Here is an 18,152-nt window from a genome sequence, read left to right as displayed (position 1 = left end):
AACCATATTTGCACAATATATATATATATATATATATATATATATATATATATATATATATATATATATATATATATATATATATATATATATATATATATATATATATATCAAAACAAAAGGTGCTGAGTTGGAATCTCATTCTAGAGATTCTTGTGGTTCCGGGGCGATCCAGTCACCCGGAGAAGATTTCTTTTCTTTGCTGATTCCTCTCAATGAAATTTGCCATGTTGCACTAAGTTACTTACAGATGTATGCATGCAGTCCGGGAACACTTTGGGGTGAACACCCATCCGAACAAGTAGGGTCAATAGTTCAGCATTTAGGCCGTAACATTTAGCAAAAAACTAATCTTAAACCCAACAAGTGCTCTCCGAACCAAGCTAGATAGTCTCCTATCACTAGGCTCACCAACCAACCTGGACTTTGATTATTTCTTATTATTCTAACCGGATATAAAAACCATAAGAATTGTTTCTTATATATATATATATATATATATATATATATATATATATATATATATATATATATATATATATATATATATGTGTGTGTGTGTGTGTGTGTGTAGCAGCATATAATTTATTCATGTACAAATACAAAAATACATCATAATTACGGTTTGATTAAATCAGCTAAATAATTATCACTATTTTTGTTTGGTTATTCAATTGAACAGAACAATTCTAAATGATTTCATTATTAGTGCTTACAAAACTAAACTGAGAGTATATAATACTTTTTTAGAAAACAAAGTAGAACAAAGACAATACAATTTTATATACCTATATATCATTTCAATTCTGAATTAATGACATCCATGTTTGATATACCTTAATTATTTCAAAAAAAAATAATATGTTCGTCTTTTAGGTCTCGATGGATAATTCAAATGCAAAGGTTTCGAAGGAAAACTGAGGCCCCTTAGAAGATCTTGTACAAACAGAAAATTCCTCTCAGCCTACGGATGATTTTGAATGGTTGCAAGAGAGCATGAGTACAGAAGTTACCCACGGAGCTCTACCAGATGACCAGGGCTTTAGCACGACCCATGATGAAAAAGCCCTATCAACTTCTCGGGTAGATCTGACGGGAGAAAAGGGACTTCCGGAAATCATAATCGTACAAAATAAACTTAAAAAATCTATGTCGTCACCGGTTGCCTAAGAAGGTATTGGTATTTTCTCTATGATGGATTAAACTAGAAAAACTCCTAACTATTGTTGTATACTTTAATTCTCTTTTTCAGATTATGTTTGTACCGAAACTGATAGAGCCATAATTGAATCTGTAAAAAAAATTCCATCTTCACCTGGGAAGGAGGAGCTTGTGCTCATAGATGATGTTCCGGTGTCGAGAAACTACATGGAATGTCTTTTTCGGCCATATGAATATTTGTCTAACGAGGTAATAGATGCAAGTCATAATACTCAATCAAACATCAGCAACTTCAATGTCCTTTCTCTCTAATGGTGAAATGTATGAAGGTCATAGATGCTTATATTAACCTGCTGAAGGCTCAGGAGGGTTTGAAAAAAGAGGTCAGGAGGTACAGTCTATCTTGAAAAATGTGTGCTTAGCTGCAATCATGAAGCAGGATGGAGAAAAAGAATGAGACCATTGAATCCAATTACCCTAACTGTGGCACTTCACAGCGTCCTAATTTAGTTCAAAGGGTGCTAGCTTATTTGAACCATGATATGGTAACAATTTTTTAAAACGATCTATTGGTCTTTTATTATCAATTTTTTATGCCTAACAAAATGTTTATTATTTGTTTTGATAGGTGTCCCTTCCAATAAATCTTACATATACACATTGGTACCTTGCTGTTATAAACGTCGAGAAACGTGAGATCCAGGTGCTAGACTCTTTGGGCGAGATGTTCGGACGTGCTGACCTCAATAAAATTATGGATATTTTCTAGCACATCTATTTGTACACATTTTATATTTTTAGAAATGCTAATTGATTCATTCTTCTATGAATAAATAGTGAGGTGGATTGTGGAAACAGATAGATTTCATATTGGAGGAGACAGGCCGGAAAGACCACAAGTGGCCAGATGTTGAGGTTGATACCTGGTCGGTTAGGGAGATTTTCCGTAGCAAATTATTATAAAAAGATGGGTACGTCAGAAATAGTGGCGTCATGTAAGTTGAATTTTGTGTGTCTTTGCCTTTTTGATCTAATGTGTGCCTGAACCTCTATTAATGTTGTATGTAGTTTTTCATGCGGTTTATTCTTAATAACCTTTATGGAGTATTGGACCAGGAATAATTTGTCAAACGAGTTCAATCAGGTAAACTATGCGCCTTACCACAAGTCATGAGTGTGCACTAGCTGTGAGTTTTTAATTAATAATTAACTAGGTTCATACTATCGTGCTGGATGATATGAAAGAATGTAGATTGAAGCTTGCGACGATCTTGCTATCGTCAGAGTTAAATAAACAAAAGGATGCTCCATATCTTGATAGGAATAAAATATTGGAAGGCGATCTTGCTATCGTCAGAGTTAAATAAACAAAAGGGTGCTCCATATCTTGATATGGATGAAAATATTGGAAGCCCGAGTGACTGTACCATAATAGAGAATCCAAAGATAACTGATCAAGCGTCCACAAAAAAGAGGAAACATTCTGAGGAGGCTGAATGCTTAGTGGTTCAAACGGACACCCCTCAACACATACAAACTCAGAATAAATCCTCATAAGTCCATGCCAACCAAGACCATGATGAGTTTTGGGCATTTGAGGTCATGAAAGATATGCCAATAAATAAGGAAGAGATGACTGAGTTACTGTGTGATTACGTCATGTCAATTCAGGATGAAGCGACGTTGAAGTAAGCTACATGCTTATTTTTAATTACTTTATTTACTAATAATAGTGTGCTATCTTATATGACGAAAACTATCATCTGTGTCTAATGCTTTGTAGGAGGCCTTGGGTTAAAGGTTTTCATCCCTTCATGATTGCCCTAAATGTCAAGGACCTACAAGAGTTGTTAATGAACAATCGAGACATCTCTGAGAATTGTTTCAACTTAGGTGTCTGTTTTCAGGCAGCTTGAGAGTACAATACAATGAAAAAATACAATAGTATTACGAAGCATCACATGGACCTAAGATTATGTGTAATTAAGCACATTTTTAAAATTCTTATTGTGCTATATTATATTGTCTTATTTGTTGTTCTCCTAATTATATAAAGTAGGCCAAGTTATACTAATCTTGACTGTCGATATCCTTCTCTTTCAGAAAATGTGTGTTTTAATAAAAATGCTAGAATTCCGTAAAAAATACACTACGAAAGAAATGGCTGTTGCGATTGGTGTATGTGAGGATATAGAATACAACTTACCACAATGCAGATACGTAAGTCGCTTTCTCCTGCTTTTATTACTTGTTTCTTATATACTATTCTAAACCCTACCATGTTTGCAGTTTCTTTTATCATGGCTACATGTTCGAAAATATATGCTTTATGCTTTCGATCAGAAGGAGAAGATGCTTACCTAGACCTATTGAAGAGTGGTGTAAAGACAGTGCTGATGTATGTCAGGTACACTTTTGGATTTACCTTGCAGTACACGACCGCAGTGAATGTACATATTCCTGGATAGAAAGAGGATGTCTTCAAATGGAAATTCAGACGAGAAGAAAACATTGCAGAGGACATAGATAGGTAACTAACTCAGAGTCATTGTGGCTTGCAATAATAATACCTATAATTTAACTATTTCTATATATTGTTGATCGTGAATTTTGTCACAGACACTTAAGTGGATATTTTATTCTACAGTATATGTATACGTGGAATAGACCAAAAGCTACACATATTTATATGGCGAGTATAACACTTTGTTTTAAGTTTTTGTGGAACATTTTTTAAGAGACGCAGTATTACCCATGCAATAGGCACTAATATTGACATATATACTTGAGCCTGTGTACAGGATGGTATGGAGATACTGCGGAACTTATTCGTGGATTTATTGGCGCACGAAAGAAATGGATATCGGAGATTTCTTCCTGCCGATATAAAACATTATCTTAGGCGCATCACGGAAAGGTCTATAAAGTAGAGTTTGTAAGCCTGCGACGCCGCGCTCTCCGTGACTATGTTAATTTCATAAACTTTGCTTTTTGGATTAAATGTCACTTTAATATTGGTATTTAATTTTTACAGTATTGTTATCTTATCATGCGATCCATGTGTTTTTAGTACAAAATATTAGCTATTCCGTAGCAACGCACAGGCACGCTACCTAGTTACAATAAAGGAGAGCAAACGCTACTTGGTTCAATATGAAAAACTACCCATCTTCTGCTATTTTTGCGGACTCATGGGACATAAGATGACTGAATGTGGGGATGGTGTGCATGATATCACAAAGTGCAAGTGGGGAGATTGGCTGCTGGTGAAATTTGGAGGAAATAGCGTCGGAAGAGGCTCGGGTCGTGGAGGGGGAAGCAAAGATGGTGCAGCTAATCGAGGGTGAGGAAGAGGAAGGGGCTCGGCCCAGGATGATGTAGAAGGGGATGATATGGAGATATATGAGAACAAGATGACCAATACCAACCTTTAGCGCATACCGAGTTCATCGGCTGGGGTTATTGACAGTATAGAGAAAATTCAAGAAAAGAAGAGGCAAAGGAAGGATGGGGCGAGCATTGGCAAGGTGAAGGAAGTGGTGAAGCAACTCTCTCTATCGGCGTCCTCCCTCGAGGAGGGTCGCCGGGAACAATGAAACTCTTAGCATGGAACTGCTACGGGCTGGGTTTAGCCCGGACAGTTCGCGCGCTTCTGGAAGTCTGAAGGCGCTTGCAGCCAGATGTGTGGTTTTTGTCTGAAACACATTTGGATACAACTAAGGCAGAAAATGCGAGAAGACGAGCTGGCTTTGACCGTATGATTGTTCATGAAAGTGACGGTCGTAGCGGGGGGCTGGTGTTGATGTGGCGGGATGATATTAATGTTCGAGTTCAAGGTGTGAGGAGGAACTACATTGATGTCATTATTGAGAATGGAATTTCCTAGAGATTTACAGGAGTCTATGGTGAACCTGAGTGGAACCAGAAACATGTGACTTGGGAGGCTCTGCGTTCAATCAAAGGTGATCTTAGTACTACATGGCTTCTTATGGGGGATTTTAATGAAATTCTGTATAATATAGAGAAGGAAGGTGGCAGGCTAAGGCCACAAAGACAAATGCAGGCGTTCCATGATGTATTATCAGAATGCAATATAAATGATATGGGTTTTGTGGGGGATAGATTCACATGGCGGAGGGGACAAATCAGAGAAAGTCTTAATAGAGCTTTGGCTAATCCTCAGTGGGTTGACATGTTCGCTCATGCAGCATTGATAAATAGCGAGATGCCCAGGTCTGATCACAAACCGATCTTGCTAGACATGAGCTACTTTTGAGGAACTCAGGGAAGTGATAGCGGAGTAAAGAGGAGATTTGAGGCTCGATTGTTGCAGGAGGAGATGGTTGAAGAAATCATCAAAACGACCTGGGCAAGAGCATCATCTCGTGGAGAAGGGCCCAGGCTGATGGATAAAGTTTCAGAAGTGCATGTAGAGTTGCATAGATGGGATAAGGAGCTTCTAAAGAGACCTTCAATGAGAATTCAAGCTCTTGAAAAGGACCTAGAGCAGCTGCGGAGGGGCCCAATGAATGATAATAATATTGCGGCACAGAAGGAAGTCATGATCCGCATAGAATTGTTGCTAGAACAAGAAGAAATCCGTTGGGTTCAGTGGGCGCGAGCGAATTGGTTGAAACATGGGGATAGAAACACCGGATTCTTTCACAATTATGCAACAAAGCGGAGTTAGAAGAGTACAACAAAAGGGTTAGCCAATCAAAATAGAGTAATACAGGAGGAGGGGGAAGCGATGCGTAGCATTGTTTAGGAATACTTTGGTAACCTGTTTACTTCTGAGGTAGGCGAACCTGATCTGGCCGTTCTCTTTGATGTTAGACGATGTGTGTCACAGGATATGAATACGGGGCTGCTAGTTCCCTTTTCGCATGAGGAAATTAAAAAAGCTCTATTTCAAATAGGAGACCTTAAAGCACCGTTGCCGGATGGTCTACATGCAGTATTTTTTAAGAGATTTTGGGATCTCTTGGGCGATAGCCATGTGACATAGGTCTTGGATGCAGTCAACAATTGTAAAATTCCGGATGGTTGGAATGATACAACAATTGTCTTGATCCCCAAGGTAAACAATCCCACTATGGTATCTCAATTCCGTCCAATAAGTTTATGCAATGTGGTCTACAAAGTCATTTCTAAAATGCTAGCCAATAGATTGAGAGGGATCCTACCTGATATTATTAGCAATCACCAAAGTGCCTTTGTTCCTGGATAACATTCTCATTGCCTATGAAAGCATCCATAAAATAAAGAAGTGTGGTAAAAGAGGTCTCTGTGTTATAAAGCTAGATATGCATAAAGCCTATGATAAAGTTGAATGGAATTTTCTTGAGATGATTATGCTTAAAATGGGTTTTCATCAGAGATGGGTCCAGCTAATCATGGCTTGCGTGTCTTCAATCAGATACAATGTCAGGTTTAACTCCATGGAGACGAAAGTGTTTACCCCAACACGTGGTATACGTCAGGGGGATCCTCTGTCTCCTTACCTGTTTTTGTTTGTCGCTGAAGGACTCTCAAGTTTGCTAAAAGGAACTAAAGCAAGGGGAGAAATAGAAGGAGTGAGGGTATGTCAGGATGCACCAGAGGTTTCTCACTTACTCTTTGCAGATGACTCACTGATATTGATGCACGCCGACAAAAGGAATGTAGATAATTTGAAGAGCATCCTTGATAGATACTGCATAAACTCAGGCCAAATGGTGAGTGATGCAAAGTCTAGTGTGTTCTTTAGTGAAAATACTCCTGTATCAGATAAGCTGGAGGTATGTCAATCTTTGAATATCATGATAGAATCATTGAATGACAAGTATTTGAGTCTGCCGACGTTGGTAGGGGTAGACCATAGTGATTGCTTCCAACGTCTAATTGATCGGGTCCGAGCCAAGACAAAGGGTTGGAAGGAAAAGTTGTTGAGTATGGGCGAAAAAGAAATTCTTATAAAGCCTATCGCTCAAGCCGTGCCAATCTATGCAATGATGTTTTTCAAAATCCCAAAAAGCATTTGTAAAGGGATTTCAGACACCATATCACAGTTCTAGTGGGGTGATGAAGATGACCATAAGAAGATTCATTGGAAGGCATGGTGGAAGCTTTGCATTCCTAAGAAGAGAGGAGGTATGGGTTTCAGAGATTTGGAGAGCTTTAATATTGCGTTTCTGGCCAAACAGATTTGGAGACTGTTGCTTGAACCGGATTCACTTTGTGCTAGAGTGCTAAGAGCAATATGCTATCCTGATGGAAAATTGTTAAATGTAAAATTAAAGAGTGGGCATATACTTGGAAAAGTATCCTGGCGGGATTGGAGTGTTTTAAACATGGATATATTTGGAGAGTGGGGGATGGTTCTCAGATTAATATATGGGAGGACTGTTGGATTCCATCAAGCCATAATCTTAAAATTTGACACCAAGGGAAAACAATTTGTCACCACTGTGGAGGACTTAATCAATCCAGTGACAAGTTACTGGGATGAGGACCTGATCAAAGATTTGTTCTGGCCAGTCGATGTTCACCGGATCCTACAAATACCATTATCTATTGGTAGAGAGGACCTTGTGGCATGGCATTATAACCGAAATGGTTTGTTTTCAGTCCGTTCAGCATATCATATACAATGGTCACGTAAATTTGGTGGTAACACGCTACAGGTGCATGCAAGTGGTGTGGGTGATATTGTTGTTAGGGGAAAACTCTGGCAATTGCAAGTTGCGAGCAAGATCAAAATTTTTGGTTGGAAGGTCCTGCATGGCGCTATACCATGCAAAGGGATTCTTGCAAACCGACATATAGAGAACTCAAGCAGCTGTCCAGCATGTCATGAGGGATGTGAAGATATTAAACACCTTCTGTTCACCTGCAATCGTGTCAAAGGGATATGGCAATGACTTGGTGTTTGGAACAAGATGGAGAGAGTTCTGGCATCAGATAGATCGGGGTCTGTTTTACTAGCAGATTTCATTTTTTACTAGCAGATTTCATTAATAACTCTAGACCAGTTATGAATCTAAATCAGGTTGGTCTTGCTGAACTAATACTGACAGGAGGTTGGTATATTTGGTGGGAACGTAGGAAATTCGTCCACGGTGAGGCCATCCAGCAACCGATGCAGTCAGCTCTCTCAATTGCTTCTCTGATGACAAACTATAAAACTGCTATGAAGAAGTCTATCAAACAAAGAGAGGGATGGAAGAGACCGCCAGAAAGAAAGTTATTGATAAATATAGATGGAAGTTTCAGAGAGGAAAGCAACAGTGGAGGTACTGGCGTGGTCATCAGAGACTCAAAAGGAACATTCATTGCAGGATCTTGTAACTATATGGAACATGTGGTGGACGCCCCAACATCAGAGGTAATGGCATTAAAGGAGGGACTTTTGTTAGCACAACGGATTGGATGTAACGGCTTCATCATACACTTAGACTGCATGGAAGTCGTGGAAACTATAAGACTTGGGATCTCGTCTGCTACAGGTGCACCAATTTATGATGACTGTTTCCTCCTATGGCAAGACTTTGAAGCTATCTCCATTGAGCATTGTGATCGGGAAGCGAATATGGTGGCGCACGAAATAGCTAGAGTGGCTTTATCTTTGAAAGATAATTGTATTTGGGTCGATGAACCCCAAATTTTCTTTTTGAAGCTATGGTAAACGATATAATCATGTTTGATAATCAATAAAGTGCGTCACATGGCTTTCCTAAAAAAAGGATAAAAGCCCTTTTTGTGTTGTTCCTGCTTTTTTTTTCCTAGTGCGTGCCATATAGCCCATATAAGTTAACTCCATAGACCAAGCTATCTGCCTAGCCGCAGGTTTGATATTCGGTCTAGAAAACAAGATTGGAAAAAAACAAAACAGGTTATACTGATGATGATCCTGAGCGCCAAGGTTGTGTTTGCCCTGGCCAAACTCGATCTCGCATGTGCCGCCAACACCATGCTTGTACCCATTCCTACATACGCGACCGGTGCGCAATGTGATGCTCTTGATCTCCCACCTCCATCCGTCACCGACTCACCGTGCAGAGTGCATGCATGCATGGTCGAAGGATCCAAGGCAACGCCGACCACCACCGTTTGCTGGCTTATGATCCTGGCGCGGCGGCATTCCCCTCCCTGGATCACTCATCATTAACTACCCAACTTCCCGGTTGTGGTGGTCATATGCCCAGCCCAGCCGGCTCGGAAGAGAATGAAAAGGAGAGCCGGGTGACGTGTGGACGACATCAGCTAAAACCCGCCTAGGTTCCCCTGCGCAAGCCGAACCGACTAGGTTCGCCGCCCGGCCGCCTTGGTCGCTCCGAGCGGCGCGCAAGGCTACGAGGCAGCCACGCGAGCTTCTGAACCCCCAGCGACGAACCTGGGCACCGAGAACCAAGATGCTCCGCAGGCAGCCGCATGTGCCGGCCGGCCCGGGCAGGTGGGGCGGTCACATGACATATGCATGCATGTGTGCGGCGCGCACGCGGCGGGAGGGGCGTCCGGCGGAACTCGGAGGCAACCGCAAGGCAAGGGCAGGCAGGGCTGCTGGGGTCCGTCGTCGGTCGGCCCGACGAGACGCAGCAGCTGCCGGAGCCCGATGGATGGCAGTGGCACGCACCAGGACTGGACTGGAGCTGCCCATTCAAGTGCTCAAACTCTTTCTGATCCCTGCATAGTTGATCAATTTTGTATGAAAATTCTAATAAAAAAAATGGCATTGCTCTGATGGAAGCAAAATTATCTAGGCCCTTCAACTAGGGCGTAGGCTTTAATTATGGGACATCAGGTCACGAAAAGAGTTCCGGATAATGCAGGTTTGACGTCACAATCACACGAAAATCACGGGAAAAGCAGAAGAGATTCTTTCCTGCTCCTTTGACGACAAACGAAATGCCGGGATTTATTCTTGTCATCATCAATCCATCATCATCACTATAACGAAAAGACCTACGACTCCATCGGATAACATATCACGTCGTACTCAATGTATGGCACCATCATAGCGGCCTACACCTATACCTTTTCCAGTGCACAAGAATTAATTCATGTGGACCATTTTCAACTAAAGAATCCGTAGTTCCATTAGCTATCACGAATGTTCACTGTAGTTCAATCAGGGGGCAGTACCTACAGAAGCAGGTATACAAGCTAAAGTCCATCTGCGCACATAGTCGCATAGATTCACCTACAATTGTGCCATAATAACCACATCATTTTGCTTGAACTCCTATAGTTTCATCGTAGCCTAAGTTATATGGCCGGAGGCCCAATCAGCTTGAGGTCAGCAGCAAAATTTGCAATGGACCAGAGCTAACGTCCTGGGCCTGCACGCCTACACTATGTGTCAGATACCTTTGGAGCCCAACAAAGATTACGAGTCAGCTGGGCCTGTTGTAGATGTGGCCACAACGTTTTCTTTGGCATCATCTTTCTCCTGACCGGCTACACTTCTTTCATCGTTCCTCGTTTCCTTCTGGCTAGACACATCATTTTCTTCTTTGTCCTTCATCGTTTCCTTCTGTCCAGCTGCAGCATTCTCCTTATCCTTGCTCGTTTCCTTCTTGCCAGCCACAGCATTACCTTTCTCTTCGCCCTTTTCCTTCGGGGCAGTGACAGGAAAATCTTCCTCCGGTTGCCTATGCCACCGGAAATTTGCTGCTTCAATCCAGCGTGGGTGGACCAAGAACTTCTTCAGCCTGTTTATTTCGTCGTAAACAATCGTGGATTATTTACTGCTCCAGCTTATAATCCACGATCGTATACCGGGCCTTCTCTGTTCCCAGATCCACAGTTACAACATGGGTGACACTGGAATCCACATCTGTAGAGCAAATGGCACCCAGATACTCGGCCATCTTCCAGATCATCTGCTCCTGTGGGCGTGTATTGTTTGGGAACACCCGACTGAAGACTATTTTGCAACCTTGCAGTATTTCCTTTCGTACTGCCTTGATCACCTGTATAGTGGGCATACAAACACAAGAAACAGCCAATTACAAATGAAATCTATAAGCCGCGCCACGTAGAAGATGTATTAAGCAAGCTATAGTTCAGTTATATTAAAATTGATAAACACAACTCATCTACTCTTCAGAAAAACATAAATAATTATTAAAGCATAAAAGGCAGCATGAAGGGTATATGCAAAGCCTACCTGTCTTACATCCCGTGAAGAAAGATCAGTTTCAACAGCCTACATAAGAGAGGTACAAGGACAAATGGTTAGAAATGAAAAACTTTTGTTCTTACAAGATTCCGATCCACTGTGAGGAATAGACGGTAGAAAGAAACAGAGTGATAAAATGTGATAAAACTTTGAACTGAAGAAACCAACCATGTCAAAGAAAATCGTGTGTATGCGCTTCAAGACATCTAAAACGGTAGCCAAAGCACCATCACTCTCCCTTTCATCTTGCATCGATTCTGAAAGACCTAACACCAAAACCAAATTCGCGGCAGCTTGAAGCAAAGAAATGATATCTCTCCATCAGAATCAGGTTCTCTTTATGCTTCTTCCATACCTGAAACAAAATTCCATTTTCAGGCTGGCCAGCCATGAATGACAAATGACAAGAGAAAATAGAAATTTTGATCACTCTAAGCACAGATAACAGGGTCCTACCAGCTTCTACACATTGAGGATAATCATTATGCTTTGATAATTGAGGATAGATGTTTCAATTTTTAAATCTGTATGTTGGAAGCAAACCGGAAACAAAGAGCAGTTACTGACCAGGAACACTTGACCAGAGTATTCTATAATGAGACATTAAGACCTAGCTTGGCCAATGAATTCATGTCAAATAATGTGACTTTTGGTTGCATAAAATAAAATTGTTCTGAATCAGCTTGCCCTATTGGATAGAAAAGGCACATACTTCTGAAAACAGTCATTTAACAATAACACTTACAAACTCAATGTCATCAAGAATCACTGCAACACTTTCATCTCCAAGAATCACATCAAGACCTTTCTGGTGCCGCTGAATGCAATCTGAGTTTGAAATCACTTTTAAAGGAAAATAGATGTTACTAGGGTCAAGAAGCTTCGCAATTTCAATTGCATAAGCTTTGTCACCCATGGTGTATATATACATCTCAAACATATTGCTTGCTTCTTTCAGAAATTCTCGGACAAATGGTCTCAACTTTGTGAGCAACTGCATTGATTCTAGTGCAAAGATGCTTCTGTTTGGATCATCTGCATTTAGAAAATGAGGGGTTCACTTGCTATGTTATATACATTCGTAGATAAGCAACAACAGTTTCAGCAATGGTCAAAGGACATGAAATATAGACAATTGCAAGGAAATAATCAGTTGTAATTATATAAAAGTTGTTAATCATTATTACTCTGCTTAATAACCCTAAAAAAATTACTCTGCATAATAGGATAGAAGTTAGAAAAGATATAAAGTTCACTTATGGGTAATACCAACTGATGCTAACTGCACTGAGCCATAAAAATGTTTGTCTGAGAACGAATGATAGAGGGAGTAGAGGGTCCAAAAGTTCTTAATAATTTCAATCTGTAACTAAAACCACATTATGCAGGAAGAGACTAAAGCATATAAACATGCCATGAGCAGTGGCATTCAACTTCTATTTTCTATCGTGAAATGCTAGCTGCTTATACAAACATATTGGCTCTGCCCTTCGCTCAGTAAACTGTATGCATTCCAGTCCACATTCCAACATACATGCCATCTTTTTATTTCCATTGTCTAGCAAAAGAGGCAACATTGGTCACTACCCAGTACTCTATTTTCAAACATAATTCTGTAAACAAATAGAAATTTTATGATGTAGTAGACTTAGAAGAGAAAATGTTAGTCATGTCATTTTCCTGGGACCTCTAATACTTTCAAATAAAATCGTGTAAAAATCGAAAGTTGACAAAATATATCATGACAACATAATAGCATCTATAGAGTTGCAATCAGAGGTGGTACCTTATGCTCATGGTAGCAAAATATAACTTCAACAAAAGATGACTACAAGTTCTCAAAACTTAAAATACAATTATACAATATTACCTTTTGAAGCAGCAGTCTGAATACCCAAATCTTTTTCAGCAGAAGAAATATTTTGGAGTTTGGTCGAGTTGATCAGTGTGTGATCCAAGTCCAAAATGAGTACTAATTTTCTTTCACGCAACAGATTCTTCAAATCAGCACAACGAAGTCTGTCAATTTCTGAGGTACCTAGCCTCAAGCCCTGCATTTTAATAATCCTCCTAAATTTGTAAAACTGCTTAGAGACAAGGCAATGTGCAAGTGCAACTGGAAATGAAAAATTAAATGGCAATACAGCGCCCACAAATTTGCAATTATGTGTGTTATATGAGCGAGGTGACATAAGGGAACACCACATCCTGAAGTCTATGTTAAATAATCCTAAAATTATTTGTTTTATTTGGTTTGAGAGTACCTTGCGGATGTAATCTAAAGCAACTCCTGAAACATCTTCCTCGTCTTGTGGATTGCCACATGTATAGCAAAGTCCATTTATGTATCCAAGATGTGGACATGCCCCGACCTGAACATTTTTAGATGCACCTGAAAAAATGTATTCTCAATATTACAATTACTACGCCCCAAAATCAAAGGCAAGGGAAGGGGTCTATGAAGGAACACAAGTTTACATAAGCCAAATAAATAAATCAAGCAGGGTACACACTTCTTAAAGGAAAAGAATCAAAAGATGGAACAGACGTAGCTAGGAACACTGGAAAGTTTGTTTGCTTTTGGATTCTAATTGACTAGGATTCACATTTCTCACTAGGATTGTCATTTTCCTTTTCTTTTCATCTGAAATAGAAGGTTAAATAGGCCTTGCAGCTACAGAGTGCAAGAATTTTATCATTTACCACAACAGAGAGGATAAGCTACGGCACATGCTCGCATGTCTTGTCCTAATTTCAGCCTGTATCCATAAGCTGAATATGAAAACATGACAGACATGAGTGCAAGAATTCTATCATTTATTCATTTACCACAACAGAGAGGATCTACAGCACATGCTAGACATCAAACTTGCATAACACAAGAGAATGGATGCCTTCACGGTACTCTATAAATGGGGATTGAAGATTAGAGCAGTACTATCAAATCCATTGGTTCTACGAATTTCAGATTTGGCATTTCACATAATAGAACAGTCGATTCACGAGTCAATATGATCAAGTGCGCTCAGTACAGGAGCAGTAGGAACTTCAGTAAATTCTAGGAGGGGGGGCGGGGGGGTGTTAAAATCCTTATAGAATCACAACTGCTGCAGTGAGGATCCACATTGTCCAATAAACCACGAGGCATGTAAAAAGCAAGCAAAAACCCTGAAGCATATGGTTTACCCGATGATGAAGCACGAAACCCTAATAAGCTTGAATCGGGGAAAATCTGCTCACCCTAATCCAACAGCAAGGCCGATCATCCAACTCTAAACGCGCCTCTAAATGCGCGTGGAATTCAAGGTTATAATCGCGCGGCCGAAGCCGCCAAACCCATGGAGTCGTCTAGCAGTGAATTAAGAGGAGGGAGGAGCAGGAAGGCGGCACGTACCCGTTTTGTTCTATGGCTTCAACCTCTAGCTCCTCCGGATCCTCATCCTCATCCTCGTCCTCGTCGTCGGTGGCGGGGAAAGCGGAGGAGGGGTCGCTAGGGAAGGCGGAATCAGCACCGGAGGCGAGCTCGAGCTCGGAGGCGAGGAGGGCCGCGAAGTCGTCGCTCCCGCTTGACGACGACGGCGACGGAGACTCGGCGAGGCTCATGGGCGCGGCGCCGAGGGCACAACCGCAGAAGGGGGTGGGTGGGGCTGAAGAGCGCTTGGGAGTTGGGAGAAGGGAGGGGAACCAAAAATGGAAGGACCATTTCTGTATTAGAATCGAGCTGGGCTTTTCTTGCAGACAGTACCGGGTAAATTAGCTGGGCTTCCAAAAAAGCCAAGACGGCTCCGTTTCTGCGCGGGATGCGCCTTAGGGCCCGTTCGTTTAATCTGGAATAGTTGCCGTGGAATTGTTCTGACAGGCTTATTTGTATTAACTAGCGAATGTACTCGTACATTGTAACGGGAAACATTGTGCGGTTAGCTAAATGATTTGTGGTTATAAGATTTATTCAATGATAATCACTTGTTTCAATGAACATATTGAAATTAGATTCAATAACATTGCTGGGAAGAAAGATAAAAACAAAAGAAAACATAAAAAATAGAATAGAAAAAGGAAACTTGCCGTTGGAAGAAAAACGGAAAACAAAAACCAAATCTAAAATCACGGAAGCTGTTGAAAAAAATAAACACAAAATAGATCTGAAACAGGAAAAGAAAAATTTGTCGGTGGAAAAAATAAATAAATCTGAAATAAGAGATTTGGTGTTGGAGAAAACAGAAAAGGCTGTGCTATTGGGGGGAAAACAGAAAATAAAAAAGAATAGGAAACCACCGTGGATTACAAAATAGAGAAGGAACTGGAAACTCCTTTTCTGTTGGATTAGGATTGCAATTGAAGTTGTTTAGGATCGGAGAGATCTGTTTGATTAGAATTCATAATCCAAACTATGTATTCTAGTCGGACAATAAGTTTATTTGTGAGCATCTTTTCCCGGGCAATAAATTTTGCATGTACACATGTCTTCCTTTCTTGTACTCTTGAGGCTTACATTCACACGGGAAAGAGTGACTGATGGTGCGAGAAAAAAATTTGGAGAGATTTTTTGCCTTGTTAATTAATATTTGATATATAGACGGGTAGAAGGATTGGACTTGATAAAAAATTCGGTTAGACAATTTTTTTTAGCTTTTACTCAATATATTTTGGAATCGAACTTCGTATCACGCGCTAGAAATGAGCTATTCTAACTCGTACGAGCACGAGTTATATATATAAGTCGGGACGGAAGAAACTCTTCGTTAGCTAGTTAGATGGAGACAGAAAAAAAAACTGGATGACCAAAAAATAGGCTAAAATTTTGTCTCTTTATTATTAGATATAGATATAGATTAGTTGAATAGTTCCCAGCCTCGATACCAGCCAAACGAACGAGGCCAGTGTTTTTGAGTTTTTTTCATAGGTACCATTATGATTTGCAAGTTTGAAGAGTACAATTACTATTAGTCTATTTGGAAACTTACCATTTTATACTTATTAACAGCACTAGGCCCAAACACAGGCAAGTGTATTTTCGAATGGCCCGAAATACCCTGCTGCTTCTCTCTCCCTTCAACTGACATAGGGCCACACATCAGCTTCTCGTTCGACCACTAGCCACGGTAAACATTCAACAGTCACCTCCCGGTACTCGACTGCTCGGCGACGGCGGTGCCATGCCAAGCCGTGGCAACGAATGTCGTGCGCCCGGCAGCACGCTGTGGGGCGACGTGGCACGGAGCAGCAGGGCGGTAGGCGCGGCGTGGCCTGAGCATGGCGGCGCGGAGCTCCCACGCGTCCATGTCAAGAGGCCGGGCTTGCCAGCGCGAGCGGCTGCAACGGGCGGCCAGGCTCGCGAGCAGGAGCCGCGGCTCCGGTGGTGAGGCACGAGCGGTCGCGGGCCATGACGAGAGACGGCGGGGAGGACAGGCTCCAGCGGATGCGCGTGCGGGGCTCGACGCCGTCCCCTCTGGCGGCGCTTTCGTGGTCGGCAACAAGTACTTTAGAGCTAGAGGACACCACGGGCACCTCAATCTGGTTTGCGCTTGCGGCCATGGCAATCTCGTCCGCAGGGAGAAATGGCGGAGCTCATGCAGTCAAGCTGCTTTAGGAAATGTGTGACATGACTGCAGCCACTCAGGTGCACCTACTTGTGCTCGAATCTGGGTGGCTCCAAGGGCATCTACTGGTGCTGCAAGGGCTATCTCAGAGATGCCAAGGCCAATCGGCCCCCTTGCGGCCGAACCAGAGGCGAGGTCGGCAACAACTCGAAGGAGAAGCTGAAGTGTGGGGCCCATAGGTCAGCGAGTAGAGGAAGGGTCATAGCTGTAGGGGTATTTTGGGTCATACAAAAATACACTAGCCTTTAGTCATCTGCACGTGAGTCTAACGCTGTCGAATACGTAGAAAATGACACGATTGGAAGCTGACGAAGAATTATAATGACAAGTTTCCAAATAAATGAATAGTAATGATACTTCTCCAAACTTGTAAAATTGTAATGGTACCAATTCAAAGAAATCCCTAGTGTTTTGTCTTGAAATTGATAGAGTGAAGTTGTTTTTCCTTATTAGAGCTGCTGGAGTTCTACGTTCAAATAAAGGCGGTAGCAGGCAGAACAACTAATTCACGAACGCTCATCCAATTCAAAAGCAGTGAATGATTTCTCGATATGTAGCAGTTTTCATTTTTGGAAAAAAAAATCCTCACCCCTTTCCCTCTATGGACATGCCCATCCTGCGCTCCCCTGCATGCACCCACTGCATCATGCGCCCTTCCCAACTAGCTGTGAGCCTGTGACGCCACCCGTAGATGGCCAACGGGCTGGCCCCGCACGGCGCGGGCCCGTGAAAGCATGGCCCGATAGCCAACGGACCGGCACGGCACGCCATGCCTCCCGAGCCGTGCCTCACCGGGCCACGGGTCTAGCCTTCGGGCCAGGCATGGCCCTATGGGCCGATTTTCGTGCCGTGCCGGCCCGCGAGGCACGGCCAGAATCACGGGTCGTGCCAGCCCGTGGCCCACTGGCTGCCGACAGAGAGACAGAGAGAGGGGAAGGGCGACGCCGCTCGCAAGCGGCCAACAAAGAGAGAGGGGAAGCGCGAAGGGGATCCGCTCGCCGTCGTTGCACCGGTGCCGGATCCGCCGCTCCCGAGCCCATATCCACGCGCCACCGCCGTTGTTCACTGGATCCGTCGGAGAAGGGAGGGAGGGAGGACATGGGGAGCGGATCCGCCACGGAGGAGGAGATCCGCGGCGTCCCGTGCTGGATCCGCGCGCGCCCCTGCCCGGAGACGTCCGCGCCGGAGGAGAGCCGCTGCAGGGGCCGCGTGAGCTCCGTCGCTGCAGG

General features: G+C 42.3%; 2 pseudogenes; one reads left to right on the top strand and one right to left on the bottom strand.

Annotated features, from left to right (window-relative positions):
• The first annotated feature begins 996 nt into the window (after positions 1-996).
• LOC136510828 (uncharacterized) lies at positions 997-3,695 on the top strand (annotated as a pseudogene).
• Positions 3,696-10,212: 6,517 nt separating this feature from the next.
• LOC136510827 (RNA polymerase II C-terminal domain phosphatase-like 4) lies at positions 10,213-14,987 on the bottom strand (annotated as a pseudogene).
• Between the last annotated feature and the right edge of the window lie 3,165 nt (positions 14,988-18,152).

Source organism: Miscanthus floridulus, chromosome 16 (genome assembly GCF_019320115.1).
Source record: "Miscanthus floridulus cultivar M001 chromosome 16, ASM1932011v1, whole genome shotgun sequence".
Lineage (NCBI taxonomy): Eukaryota > Viridiplantae > Streptophyta > Magnoliopsida > Poales > Poaceae > Miscanthus > Miscanthus floridulus.
This window is presented reverse-complemented; position numbering and strand designations above follow the sequence as displayed.